This window comes from Mirounga leonina, unplaced genomic scaffold, assembly GCF_011800145.1.
Source record: "Mirounga leonina isolate KUSES-001 unplaced genomic scaffold, KU_Mleo_1.0 Mir_201, whole genome shotgun sequence".
Lineage (NCBI taxonomy): Eukaryota > Metazoa > Chordata > Mammalia > Carnivora > Phocidae > Mirounga > Mirounga leonina.
This window is the reverse complement of record NW_023270504.1, coordinates 16,002,013-16,017,144: the sequence shown is the minus strand read 5'-3', so window position 1 is coordinate 16,017,144 and position 15,132 is coordinate 16,002,013.

Sequence of the window (15,132 nt, the reverse complement as noted above, 5' to 3'; positions counted from 1 at the left end):
CTCAGTATTTTTATTTTTAGGAGCTTTTCTGTTCCTTATTTTCTTGGTCAGGGATATAGCTGAACCCATTATTTGACATCTTTGATGATTTCTTTGTGAAAGCCACCACTTGTCAGCTCTAATTAGCTTTGTCAGCTACCTTCAACTTTAATGCTATGTTTATTTATTTTAGAATTATTGTGTTTATTTTTTTTAATATAGTATCTGTCATCTTCCCATTATAATGTCAAATACAAGAAGCAAGAAATCTTGTCCCAAAGCTTTTCTTTTTTTTTTTTTTAAAGATTTTATTTATTTACTTATTTATTAGAGAGCGAGCGAGAGAGAAACAGCATGAGAGAGGAGAGGGTCAGAGGGAGAAGCAGGCTCCCCGCTGAGCAGGGAGCCCGATGCGGGACTCGATCCCGGGACTCCAGGATCATGACCTGAGACGAAGGCAGTCACTTAACCAACTGAGCCACCCAGGCGCCCAATCTTGTCCCAAAGCTTACCACAGTGTCAACCTCACAGTAGGTGTTTAAGAAATATTTGTGGAGTAAATGAATTCATTAATAGACAGTGAGGATGACAAGAGCCAATTTAAAATATATAATAGTACAACGATTAATGTTAGAGTATTGGCAATACTAATAATCTTTAAAATGGCTGATATTGGTACAAGCCATCGTGTACAATGTTTGATATTTATATACTTACCAAACTGTTCATCAGAAACTCAACTCATATCAAGATCACAAAAGTGACTTTCAGGCACTAGTCTAATTTTGAGTAGTCTCAGCCTGGAGGCATTTCCTGTTGGTCCTTTCATCTAACTGAACCCCTTGGAAAAGGAGTGGAAGTAACACATCAACAGTAAATGGAATGCCTTGGGCTGCCCTTGTTTTGTTTATTTTCCAGGTTTATAGTTGAAAATTATCTATCAGATGAAACTTATCATCTGATTTCATTTTTTAGAATGGAGAACTGAGGCCTCTGAGGTCCATAATAAAACAAGTAGCCGTCCTGGAGCTTGAACAAACTCTTGTGGAATCCCAGTGCTGTGGACGGTATTGAGCAGTGTTTTTTTTATTCAAACATGAGAGATATTAAAGATGTCTGAGAACAATGGAAACTGAAAAGTGTGCGTATTTGTTTTCATACAAACCATGTAGCTTTGAAAAAAAGTATCAAAGAGTTATGGGAAATAATGATTTGTTTAGTGATATAAAGCATTCTGATACATTTGAGAGAGGACAGAAGGAAGCAGAAGCCATTAATCACAAAATAAAATGTAGTATATTATTTTAACATAATGAAAAAAATTATCATATTTTAAAATAAAATGATATAAATAAAAATGCAAACATAAGATATTTTATTTGAATTTATTACATTAAGGAATTATATACTCTTTTCTAAGATGTATGTTTAATATGTCCTCATATTGCCCTTTTAATATAAAACATTAAGATATGAAGATTTTTGTTCAGACTTTTGCAATATGGAGTACCATTAGAGTAAATGAAAAATACAGTTTTTCTTGTCTTTTTTTTTTTCTCAGTCCTAATCCCAAATTCTTGCTTTCTGGTATTTTGAAGACAAGAATAACATAATTAATAATATATTGTAATATATAAAATATTAGAAAACTTATGTATATCCATATATAACATATTTGTGTAGGTATGATTAAATATCTATAGTTTTTGTCAAGCATATAAGCTAAGAATAGTACTTAATTTTTAAAACATCTCTACTCAATATCTTTTTATGAGTGATTCAAGAACAGAAACAATCTTATTTTGGAATTTAAAAAGTAAAATATAACACTTTTTAAGTATTTAAGGTTTTTTTTAAGATTATTTATTTATTTATTTGAGTGAGAGAGAGGAAGAGAGAGCATGAGCGGTGTGGGGATGCAGAGGGAGAAGCAGACTCTGCTGAGCAGGGAGCCTGATGTGGGACTCAATCCTAGGACCCCAAGATCATGAACTGAGCAGAAGGCAGCTGCTTACCTGATTGAACCACGCAGGTGCCCCAAACATTTAAGTTTTTATTTACATACAATTTATACTTCTATAATCTCAAAATAACCTAAAATCTCTAAAACCCTTGAGAATTCATAAAATGGGCCTCTCACTTTTTGAGAAACTGGCAAGTATTGGAGAAGGTATATTCAGGCAGGGAGTTGCTTTCCAGTACCTTCAAATCAAAATACACAAAACGCCATTTTTTTCCCTTATGAGACAAAAGTCAAATAAAGCAATTCTCTTAGTCTCAAAAACACATAATGGAGCTACAAACTAGCAGTCACAGCCAATGAACAATGGGAGGTACATACCAACAAGAATTTAATAAACATGTGTTAGTTCATTCAGCAAACTTTTCAATCACTGAGGTTTTAGAGTCACAATTCTTAACTTAAAAGACCATGAACATAATGAGAGAAACATGCATACATAAAATGGATCAAATGATTATCATGTGGGGGTCCAGAAGAAGGGATTCTCACCATGTATGCTTAATATCATCAACATTCTCTCCCTTTTATCCATCCTCTACTCTCCCCATTCCACACACCCTCTATCTAAGATAGGAAAGACAAAGTTGCCAAGGTTTGGCATTGTAAAAAAATGACTGACAATGGATATTAGAAGCACAATACTCCCTAATTGGGCTGAGTAAGACAGTGTTGAATATGTGACTACTTGGAGTTCTCCTGTGGGATTAGGAATGTAGGACAGGGAAGAGATGAGATAAAAGGGGTAAAGTAATAGAATAAGAATAGGACACCTGGACTGAAAGAAAATTTATTTGCAGCAGAAATAAGAACCTTCCAGGGAATTTCTGAAGTCAAGAGGCTCAGTGATAATAGGTGGTTACAAATCTGTTTTAGTGAACAGTTAACAAGAGCACCTAAAATATCTGAAAGAGATTTACAATGAAAATATTAGAATTCTTATTGCTTTTGGGCTCCTTTGAATATAACATTGTTCCAAGGCATGACTAAATGGATCACTGCTTTTTAAGCAATAGACAAATAGCAAAAATATCACAATTACTCACTCAGGAAATACTGAAAGAGGTCCTGTTTTGGAAAGAGAGATGATGAATTTAGTCTAGATATTTGAATTTGGGAAACCTTTGAAATATCAAAGAGGAGATTTAATGTATGCTAAATATACTGGCCTGGAGCTCGGAAGACATGTCTGGAGAGAGGGACAACAAACAGGTTTATCAATAAGACATTGGGACAAGAGAAAACCTTCCCCAAACCCACCTCATGGTAGCAATGCACAGTCTTCACAAAACTGATATATAACAAAAAATGTTTAATTGGTTCCCGAATTATGCTTGTGCTATAGTTATCCTTAATCATTATACACAAACTTCAATTAAAGCCGGCTTATGAAACAACCTTTAGAAAATGAAGAAGTGATAAATTTCATAAGCAAAGTTAAAAACAAAAAAAGAAGACAGAGTCATAGAATTTGATACAAAAATATACACTGAGAATTGAGGAAAAATAAATTTAAAACAAAAAGTAATCATGGGAATCTAAGGTTCTAATTATCCTCAAAAATCTTTAGGGTAGGGGCACCTGGGTGGCTCAGTCGTTAAGCGTCAGCCTTTGGCTCAGGTCATGATCCCAGGGTCCGGGTATCAATCCCCACGTCAAGCTTCCTGCTCAGCTGGGAGCCTGCTTCTCCCTCTCCCTTTGCCGCTCCCTGTGCTTGTGCTCTCTTTCTCTCTCTCTGTCAAATAAATAAATAAATAAATAAATAAATAAATAAATAAATCTTTAAAAAAAAAAAAAGGTTACTATATCACAATTGAACACAAAACAAAGAACAGCCGTGCTGAAAAAGGTAAAAAGAGCAATTTCATTCTTATGTAACCCCCTCCCTCTGCCAGCACAGCCCAGGAGTGAGGTCACTTCTCCCTGGTCAGGGATGAGGAAGGAAGAAGGAATGAGGTAAATGTAATGTTCCTTGTCTTTCCATACATTCCCCAAGGAATTGGCTTTTTTCTTGTGTTTCGCAGAACTGAAAAAATCAGACCCTCATATTTTGGATGCTGGGGGCAGCTAGGGAGATGGGCACAGTTCTAAAAGGTTTGGAGAAAGAACAAAACTGGGCTTCTTCTCCGAAAAGGTGGAAGAAGAATGAGATTCCATTGTGTCCATCTTTCAGTGTGCCCCCCTAAGGGACCAAATTCTGCCCCTTCTCTCACGGAGCTCTGAAGGAAGTGAGATAGTCCTACATCAAGGAAGCAATAGATTTTAACTTTGGGGGGGGAAAAAAAAAAAAAGCTAGATGCCTGGGAGAGGTAGGAATAAAGGCCCCAAATCTTTAGCCAGACTGACTGCTAAGGGTCTTTTTTAGTCAGATAGTCATTAAAGACTGGACAAAGGAGGAAAAAGAGCTCATCATTCTTCAAATGTGCCAACAGCAATGCAAAGCTACCACAAACATGAATAATAGGAAAACATGGCAGTTAAATTGTTATCAGCTTAAAAGAGAGTAAAAGAGATAGAAGATGTTTTGTGTAAACCTCATGGTAACCACAAAGAAAAAAATTATGCAAAAGAAAAGAGAAAAGAATCAAAGCATATCAATAGAAAAAAATCACAAGGGGGGCGCCTGGGTGGCTCAGCTGGTTAAGCGACTGCCTTCGGCTCAGGTCATGATCCTGGAGTCCTGGGATAGAGTCCCGCATTGGGCTCCCTGCTCAGCAGGGGGTCTGCTTCTCCCTCTGACCCTCTTCCCTCTCGTGCTATCTCTCATTCTCTCTCACTCAAATAAATAAATAAAATCTTTAAAAAAAAAAATCACAAGGAAGACAGGGAAGAGGGAGAAAAGATCCACAAAACAGAAACAAATAGTAATAGTAGATCCTTACCTGTCAATAATTACTCTAAACATAAATGGATTCAACTCTTCAATCAATTAGAGTGGTTGGCTTAACAAACAAAACAAGATCCAACTAACTATATGCAGTCTACAAGAGACTTGCTTTAAAATTAAAGACACACATAGGCTGAAAGTGAAGAGATGGAAACAAATATTTCATTCAAAAGGTAACCAAAATAGAGCAGAGGTGGCTATACTCACAACTAACAAAACAGAGTTTAAGTCAAAACTGTCACAAGAGACAAAGAAGGTCATATATAATGATAAAGGGTCAATTCATCAGGAAGATATAACAGTTATAAATATATATGCACCCCAAATCAGAGTACCTAAATATATAAAGCAAATATTGACAAAACTGAAGGAAGAATAGACACAATACAATGATAGTAGGAGACTTCATTACCCCACTTTCAACAATGCATAGAATATCCAGATAGCAAATCAATAAGGAAACAGAGGACTTGGACAACACTACAGACCAAATAGATCTAACAGATAAAATAGAACACCCCACCCAACAGCAACAGAATACACATTTTTTCAGGTGCACACAGAATAAATCACATGGTAAGCCATGAAATAAGCCTTATCAAATTTAAGAAGACAAATCAGACCAAGTATCTTTTTTTGGCTACAACAGAAAGAAACTAGAAATCATTTTTTTTTAAAGGATAAATAGAAAATTCACAAATACATGGAAATTATACAACATACTCCTGAACAACCAATTGGTCAAGGAAGAAATCAAAAGGGAAATAAAAAAAAATATGTTGAAACAAATGAAAATAAAAACACAACATGCCCAAATTCATAAAACACAGCAAAAGTAGTACTAAAAAGGAAGTTAATAGCAATGAACACCTATATTAAAAAAGAAGTACAATCTCAAATGACATAGATTTACACCTTAAGGAACTAGAACAAGAAGAACAAACTAAGCCTCAAATTAGCAGAGCAAGGAAGTAACAAAGATTAGATCAGAAAAAATAAATAGAATATAGAAAAACAACAGAAACAAAATCAATGAAACTAAAACTTGGGAGATTTTTTTGAAAAGATAAACAAAAGATAAACAAACCCTTAGCTAGACTAAGAAAAGTAGAAGATTCAGATAAAAGCAGAAATAAAAGAGGAAGCATTATAATGGATATCTCAGAAATAAAAAGACTAATTATAAATAATTATATACTAATAAATCGTGATAACCTAGAAGAAATTGATAAATTCCAAGAAAAATAAAACCTACCAAGAGTGAATCATGAAGAAATAGAACACTTGAACAGAACATAATGAATCAAGGTTTGATTTAGTAATCAAACCCCTTCTAACAACAAAAGCCCAGGACCAGATGGCTTCACTGGTGAAATCTATTAGACATTTAAAGAAGAATTAACTACAATCCTTCTTAAACTCTTCCAAAAAAATAAAAGAGAGAACATTTCCAAACTCATTTTATGAGGCCATTATTACCCTGATAGCAAAGCCACACAAGGATGCTATAAGAAAACTACCAGCCTATAATTCTGATGAACATAGATGATAAAATCCTGGACAAAATCTAGCAAACCAAACTTAACAGGATATAAAAAAGGATCATATACCATAACCAAGTGGTATTTATCCAAGGGATACAAAGATGGTCCAACATAAAAAATAAATTAATATGGTACATGGTTTTGTGCTGGTCTCAGTCTATGGATGGCAATGCTATTGGCTAAAAATGCTTGGGGGCACTCACCTGGGCCCCAGTGAACTTTGCATAGGTAGTTGCCTTTACAAACCAATGTTATGACTGGACCCATCTTTGTGGTTTTTATTATAATTGCAAGATCACTCTTGAGCAATAACCATTAGGAAATTTTGAAGAAAAAGGGTTTATTACTTACAAGCCCTGGAGTGCAGGCTGAGAGTGCTTAGGCCTGGGGCCAAGGGTCAGGACCTAGGAGTATTCACATACAGTAAGATGCATTTGGATCCTCATCTTACACCATACAAAAAGCTCAACCCAAAGTGAATTAAATATTTAAATGTAAGACTTTAAACTGTGAAACTCCTAGAAGAAAACAAGGGGGAATAGTTTCATGACATTGGGCTTGGCAATGATTTCTTGGATATGACACCAAAAGCCCAAGCAATGAATGCAAAATTTTATAGGTGGGATTATGTCAAATTTAAAAGGCTTCTGCACAGCAGAGGAAACCATCAATAGGGGATAAAGCAACACACAGAGGGAAAAAGTGTTTTCAAACCATATATCTGATAAAGCATTAATATCCAAGTTATATAAGAAGTTGCTATAATTCAATAGCAAAACAAAATAAACAAGAAACACTGATAATTTAAAAATGGGCAAAGAGCTTGAATAGACATTTCTCTGAAAAAAGACATACAAATGCCCAACATGCATATGAAAAGATGCTCTACATCACTAATCATCAGGGAAATCCAAATCAAAACCATGATGATAGATCATTTTATACCTGTTAGTATGGCTATTATCAAAGAACAAAAGACAAAAAGTGTCAATGAGGATGTGGAGAAATTAGAACCCTTGGGCACTATTGGTGAGAATGTAAAATGGTAGAGCCGCTATGGAAAACAGTATGGTGGTTTATTAAAAAATTAAAAATAAAGTTTACCATATGACCCAGCAATCTCGTTTCTTGTCCTATATCCAAAAGAACTAAAATCAGGATCTCAAAGAGATATGAACTATCATGTTCATTGTAGCATTATTTACAATAGACAAGATATGGAAAAAACCTAAATGTCCATTGAGAGATGAATGGATAAAGAAAATGTGGTATTTACATAGATGATAGATATCTGTCTATGTATAATGGAAGACATTATGCTAAGGGAAATAAGCCAGCCATAGAAGGACTGATACTGCATGATTCTCCTTATATGAAGTACCTAGTATATAGTCAAACTTGTAGAAAAAGACAGGTGTTTACCAGGGCCTGGGTGGGGGCTGGGGGAAATGGGGAGTTGCAGATCAAAGGATATAAAATTTCACTTATACAAGATGAGTAAATTCTAGAAATCTGCTGTACAGCGTTGTGCCTATAATACTGGTTTTATTTTTTAATTTATTATTTTTTAAGAGAGTAGATCTCATGCTATGTGTTCTTACCACAATAAAAATATAAAAATAAATTAGTGAAAAGGAGGAAAAGGCAATCTAGATAGAAGGGAGAGACTTAGAAAGGCACCAAGAAGTCACAGTGTAAGCTAAGTGAAAGTGTGTGACCTGTAAATAAATAGCTGCTTACAGTGAAAGCCTGGATTGTAAGGTGCAAGAACAGCAAAGAAAGACAACAGAAATTGCCAATCAATTAATTAAAATATTCTTTCATTAACATCAACTGTAACTTTCTAGTCTTCCAGCTCTGGAAGCAAGATTTTGCTTGAAAGAATCCAGGGTCTAGAATACTGACTGGTAGGTAATTGATACTCTGTAAATGCTTCTTGAACGCATGGATTAATGGATGAACACAAACACAAATATAAAGAGAGATAGAAGTTAAATTCCTTCACTCTTGCTGTAGATTATTGTAAATGTGTTAAAGTATTAGAAGGGTCCATATTGGAAAGAGACCAACAGAAAGAAGACATCCTATGAGTAAGAGTATACGAAAAGTGTATTAGCATATTGTCTTAAATAGGACAATTGTTTACATATATTGCTGGTGGTTCGTAATTCACTATTGATTTTAAGAGCTAGGTATACTGAAAGCTACAACTAAACTATAAGCTCTGGCAATGGTGAGGGAACGATTGATTAAACCCATCTTCTAAAATGGCTGTTGCTGATTTGTGAATTGAGCTGCTGTCTACGTTCAAGCCGCATTTGATTTTTTTTCTTATTGTGTCTGCGCTCTGCTGAAGACATAGGGTGCCAATGGAGAATTAATCATATACTGATACATAACATTGAAACTTTTATTTTTTAATTAAAATTCAAGTAGCTAAAAGTGGATACAGTAGACAGTTGGACAGCCTATTTGGCAGGAGCTATGTTGGAGACAAAAAAAAGAAAGAGAAACAATTTCTTCACATGACTGCTTTGGATCTCTCTTCTCTCAGCCCTTCCTGGTGCATAAAGTGAAACTTTACCCCAAATGCATACTATTTGGAAACAGAAAAAGCTTTTTTGTTGAAGGGTACAATGGAAAATGCATAAATCAACCTTCTCAATTTGGATGACTTTGGTAATTTGCATTCATCGGTTTAAAGAGAGATGTCTTTGGAGACTTGCTATTTTTACATAAAAATTACACTCAGCATCTCCCAGCCTCTTTTGTTCACTAAAATTAGATTTGCTCACTTATACAATTCAGAGGGCCTAATTTGTTCAGAGGGAAGTTACATGCTATTTACAGCATGTTCTCTTCTCACCTACCTCCTTCAAAAATTATATATGAATGACAGGCCCCTCCCACAGCGTATACATGCTCTAATGATTCATGGAGTGCACTCCTGTGGGTGAAAGGCCACCTCTCTATTACAAGGCCACCTCTCTATTACAAACCAGAAAAGAAAAATTGGCAAAAAGTAAGGTTTGCAAGTGCCATGGGATTTTGTGAGAGTAATTACCCTGGCCTTCAATATTAATGAGCAGTTAGAGAACCATCCATGAAGCAGACCACAGAACCTCCAGCTTCAACAACTCTAGTCCCATGGCTTTGCCAAGCATGGAGTTCTAGCTCCATACCCATGCTGAGAAGCTCTGAGGTTGCTGTGGTTATATATGGCTATTTTGCAGTCTCCTTTCCGTCAGATGTGCAACCCCGCTCTAATTTGGAGAAAGTATCAGCAGAATAGTACCAGGGAAAACAGTACTCTGGTGTGATGGGAAAGGGTCCTATCATGAGACAATGAAAAATAAAGAGCATATAAACATTTAAATACATATTTTTCAAATGATGAGTATAATACTTCTGTGATCTCTAAGCCTTTAAACAAACGCATGATATGGTAAAATGAAAAGAGCTAGAGATTTAAAGTCATACATATATCCATCTTTGTCCTTTTACAAGGTGTGTGAATGTGGGCAATCAAGTTATACCCTTCTAAGCCTCAGGTGTCAGGTCTAGGCTTTGGAAAACTGAATCACAGAATATCTACTTAATGTCAGTTCTAGCCCCTCTGAACTGTGTGATTAGTGATATAGTTGGATTAATATTTACCAAAGTCTTTACTGGTTTTTAATTGTTGCCCTTGTTCTTTTTCCCTAGTTTTGTGTACTATTCTTTTTCTGCCACTTGTGGTTTAATTGAGCACTTTTTTCTGATTCCATTTTCTCACCTTTCTTAGCATATCAGTTATACTTATTGTTGTTATTATTATTTTTTTTAGTGGTAGCCCTAGAATTTGCAAATTGTGTCTAATTATGAAATAGGATGATAGTATGGACCAAATAGCACTCCTGAAGTACCAATGTCAAATTAGCAAGGCCATCTTCATGGACATAATCTGTGCAGGGACACAGGACCCTGTGCTCAGAAAGACCCACTTTAAGTTCTTGAATTGATGCCCCTTATGTTCATTTCGTACTGGGTCCCACAAGCTGTATAGCTTGTCCTGCAAATTAAGAAAACATCTGGCCCAGTGATTGCTGTACGTTACGGGCTCAGTATATATTAGTCTTCTCTTCATCCTCTTTCTCCTAAACGTGCGGGGTCAAGGGCAATCAGTGTCTCCTGCTTCATACTGGCTTCCCACACACCCTTAGGCTCTAGAGATAAACTCATTTAATTTCAGTGGCTACCTTTTTCCACTATATCCTTGGGGTCATATTCCAGGACCAGCTACACATTACCTAACAGTTTCCTAGTTCCACGCGCCCCTCTCTCTTGCCTATAAAGCACCTCTTATAAAGCCTTACGAAATAATCACTTGATCCTTTTTCATGGTAGGGGCCTTGCTCTAATGACTGGATTGAAACAGAAGGTTGAGGAAATGGTCATGGTGCATTCAAATGTAGTTTGGTTTCCGTGTTCAGCTCAAATCTACCTCTTGGCTCTGGCTTTGGTGTCAGGTCTAGGCTTTGGAAAACTGAATCACAGAATATCTACTTAATGTCAGTTCTAGCCCCTCTGAACTGTGTGATTAGTGATATAGTTGGATTAATATTTACCAAAGTCTTTACTGGTTTTTAATTGTTGCCCTTGTTCTTTTTCCCTAGTTTTGTGTACTATTCTTTTTCTGCCACTTGTGGTTTAATTGAGCACTTTTTTCTGATTCCATTTTCTCACCTTTCTTAGCATATCAGTTATACTTACTATTGTTATTATTATTTTTTTTAGTGGTAGCCCTAGAATTTGCAATATACATTTACAACTACTCCAAGTCCACTTCCAAATAACACTATACCACTTCACAGGTGGTATGAGTACCTTATAATAACAAAATAATCCTAATTCCCTCCTCCCATCCCTTGTATCATTGCTGTCATTCATTTTACTCATATATACATAAGCATATATATTCATTTATTATATAATAAGTATATATATATACATTTGAATATATTATTGCTCTTGTTATTGTGAGCAAACTCTTACGTTAGATCAATTAAGAATAAGAAATATAAGCTTTAATTTTACCTTCACTCATTCCTTCTTTGATGCTCTTGTGTTTTTTACGTGGATTTGAGTTTCTGACCTATATTATTCTCCTTCTCTCTAAAGAACTTCTTTTAACATATCTTTCAAGGCAGACCTACCACAAACAAATTCCCTCAATTTTTGTTTGAGAAATTCTTGATTCCTCCCTCACTTTAAAAGGATAATTTCAAAGGGTGTGTTTTTCTTCTTCAACATTTTAAATACTTCACTCCATATTCAAATATTTTTTCTTGGTTGCATGGTCTCTGAGGGAATATCAGATATAATTTTAACCTTTGTTCCTCTGTAGGTTAGGTGTTTTTATCCTCCGGATTCTCTTGGGAGTTTTTTTTTTATCTTTGATTTTTTTGAAATTTGAAAATGATTTGCCTAGCTATAGTGGGTTTGTTTGTTTGTTTGTTTGGCATTTTTCACGCTTGGTGTTCTTTGAGCTTCTAGATCTGTGATGTGGTGTCTGATATTAATTTGGTGAAATTCTCAGTCATTATTGTTTCAAGTATTTATTCTGTTCCTTTCTTTCTTTTCTTTCTAGCATTCCCATTATATGAATGTTGTATCTTTTGTAGTCTTTCTGCATTTCTTGGACATTTCATTTTGTTTTTATGAGTCTTTGTTCTCTTTCCTCTCTGGTTTTTGAGGATTCTATTGATATATTCTCTAGCTCAGAGATTCTTACCTAAGCTGTGTCCAGTACTAATAAGTCTATCAAAGGCATTCTTCATTTCTGTTACAGTGTGTGTGTGTTTTTTTTTTTAAGATTTATTTATTTATTTGGAAGAGGAAAAAAAGCAGGGGGAGGGGCAGAGGGAGAGAGAGAATCATGAAGCAGTCTCCCTGCTGAGCCTGATATGGGGCTTGATCCCAGGACCCTGAGATCATGACCTGAGCTGAAATCGAGAGTCAGACACTTAACCGACTGAGCCACCCAGGCACCCCTCTGTTACAGTGTTTTTTATCTCTAGCATTTCCTTTTGGTTCTTTCTTAGGATTTACATCTCTCTGTTTACATTGTCCATCCATTCTTATATACCATCTACCTTATCCACAGAGACCCTTAATATATTAACCACAGTTGTTCTTAAATTCCTGGCCTGATAATTTCAACATCCCTGCCACATGTGATTGTGGTGCTTTCTCTGTGTCTTCAAATTGTGTTTTTTGCCTTTTGGCACGCCTTCTAATTTTTTCTTGAGAGGCTAAACATGATATACTGGATTAAAGGAACTGCTGTAGATAAGCTTTTAGTGATGTGATGGTGAGGTGTGGGGAAGGGGAGGCATTCTAGAGCCCATTAGGTCTCAGTCTTTTAGTAAGCTTATGCCATAGGACTGTGAACTTTACAAGTGTTTTTTGTTGTTGTTGTTGTTGTTGTTTTTTCACTATTCCTCTTCCATTGGGTGAGACAGGATGGCTAGAGGGGGCTAGAGTTGGGTATTTGCCTTCCCCCAAGTCACTTATATGTTTTGAAATATCCCAAAAAGTTAGGCTCTGGTTAGTTTCCCCTGAGGACAGGTCTTAGTAAGAACACAGTGTTCTAGTATATTTCCAGATGGCTCTTTTCCTCTCCCCTCCTAACAGAGCCCAAGGAAATTCTTTTCTGACATTTACTGTGGGAATCTGGCGAGGCTCCTGGAAGTAAATATCACAATATTGTGGGGATCCCATTAGGACTGGATTTCCTGGAATTTTAACTCTCAGAGTTGTCCACATTGAAACTCCAGCAATTTGTTGATTACAGTTCAGATTTCTGTGTCCCACACTGGCTCCCTCAGCAGGACCTGTGGTTTTGACTATAGGTAGAATCTCTGCTCATGTAGCCACTATTCTCTTTATTCAGATATCTATTTCTGCAGTCATTGGGGCAGAGGTTTGCCCCATATCTTTTATGGCTCCAAGAGATTTGTTGATTTTTCAGTCTGTTCAACTTTTTACTTGTTAGGATAGAGTGGTGACTTCAAACTCCTTATATACAGGATCAGAAATGTGAATTTGCTTCATTTCTTTTTATTGCAGAATTATATTCCATTGTATGAAAATGCCATTCTGTTTATCCTCTCATTGGTTGATGAACATTTGGATTGGTTCCATCTTGGGTCATTATTTTTTTTATTTTATTATTTTTTTTTATTTTTTCATCTTGGGTCATTATTAATAATGCTCTATGAGCATACCTGTACATATAGTGTAGACATATATTTTCATTTCTTGAGAATATACCTAGGAGTAGAATTGTTGGGCTTGAGGAACTGTTTTCCAAGTATAATGCACCACTTTATATTATCACTAGTACTATATGAGGGTCCCAATTTCTACACATAAGTGCCAACACTTGTTATTATCTTTTTTACTTATAGCCATTCTGGTACACATGAAATGTGTATATATTTTTTTCATTTCTCTCATAGCTAATGATGTTTAGCATCTTACCATGTGCTTATTGTATATTTATATATATTCTTTGGATAAAATTATATTCAATCCTTTGCCCATTTTTTAGTAATGTCGTTTGTATTTTTATTATTGAGTTATAAGTGGTCTTTTTAAATTCTGGATGCAAGAGTCTTATCAAACATAAAATATACAAGTAAGTTCTCCTATTCTATAGATTGTATTTTTACTTTGGTGTCTTGTGCAACACAAATATTCTTGATTTTGATGAAGTCCAATTTATTTATTTTTGTTGTTGTTGTTGCTTGGCCTTTTAGTGATATCTAAGAAACTGCTGCCTAATTCAAGGGCACTAAAATTGACACCTATGTTTTCTTCTGAAAGTTTTATAGTTAACTCTTGCATTCAGGTTTTTTGTTCTATTTTAGTTAATTTTGTAGATATTAAGAGGTTTGTTCACCTTCATTCTTTTGTATGTGGGTATATACAATTGTCTCAGAACCATTTCTAGAAAAGACTATTATTTCCCCCCATTAAATCATGGCACCTTTGTTGAAAATCAATTAACTATAACTATACAAGCTTCTATCTGGCCTCTCAATTATATAATCATTGATGTATATGTCAGTAAATATGGCAGTACCACACTGTCATATTTAGTTTGTGGTATGTTTGGAAGTCAGGAAATGTGAGTCCTCAATTTTTTTTTTTTCTTTTAACATTGTTTTAGTTATTCTGGGTCCCTTGAATTCCCTTACAAATTTCAGGATAACCTTCTCAGTTTGTGCCAAACAAACAAACAAACAAAACCAAGAACAACTGAATTTTGATGAGAATTGTTTTGAATTTGTACAAAAATTTTGAAAGTATTGTCACAATAAGAATATTAACTCTTCTAAGCAATGAATATAAGGTGTCTTTTCCTTTATTTAGGTATTCTTTAAATACTTTCAACAATGTTTTACAGTTTTCAAAGCATAAGTTTTGCCCTTCCTTTGTAAATTTACTCCTAAGTGTTTTGTTCTTTGGAATCTATTGTATACAGTATTATTTTAATTTTATTTTCGGATTGTTCTTTGAAAATGTATAGAATTACAATTGATTTTTCTATATCAATCTTTTACTCTGTAATATTGTTGAACTTGTTCTTTAATTCTAAAAGATTTTAGTAGACTCTTTAGGATTTTCCATATATATTTCATATCATCTGCAAATAG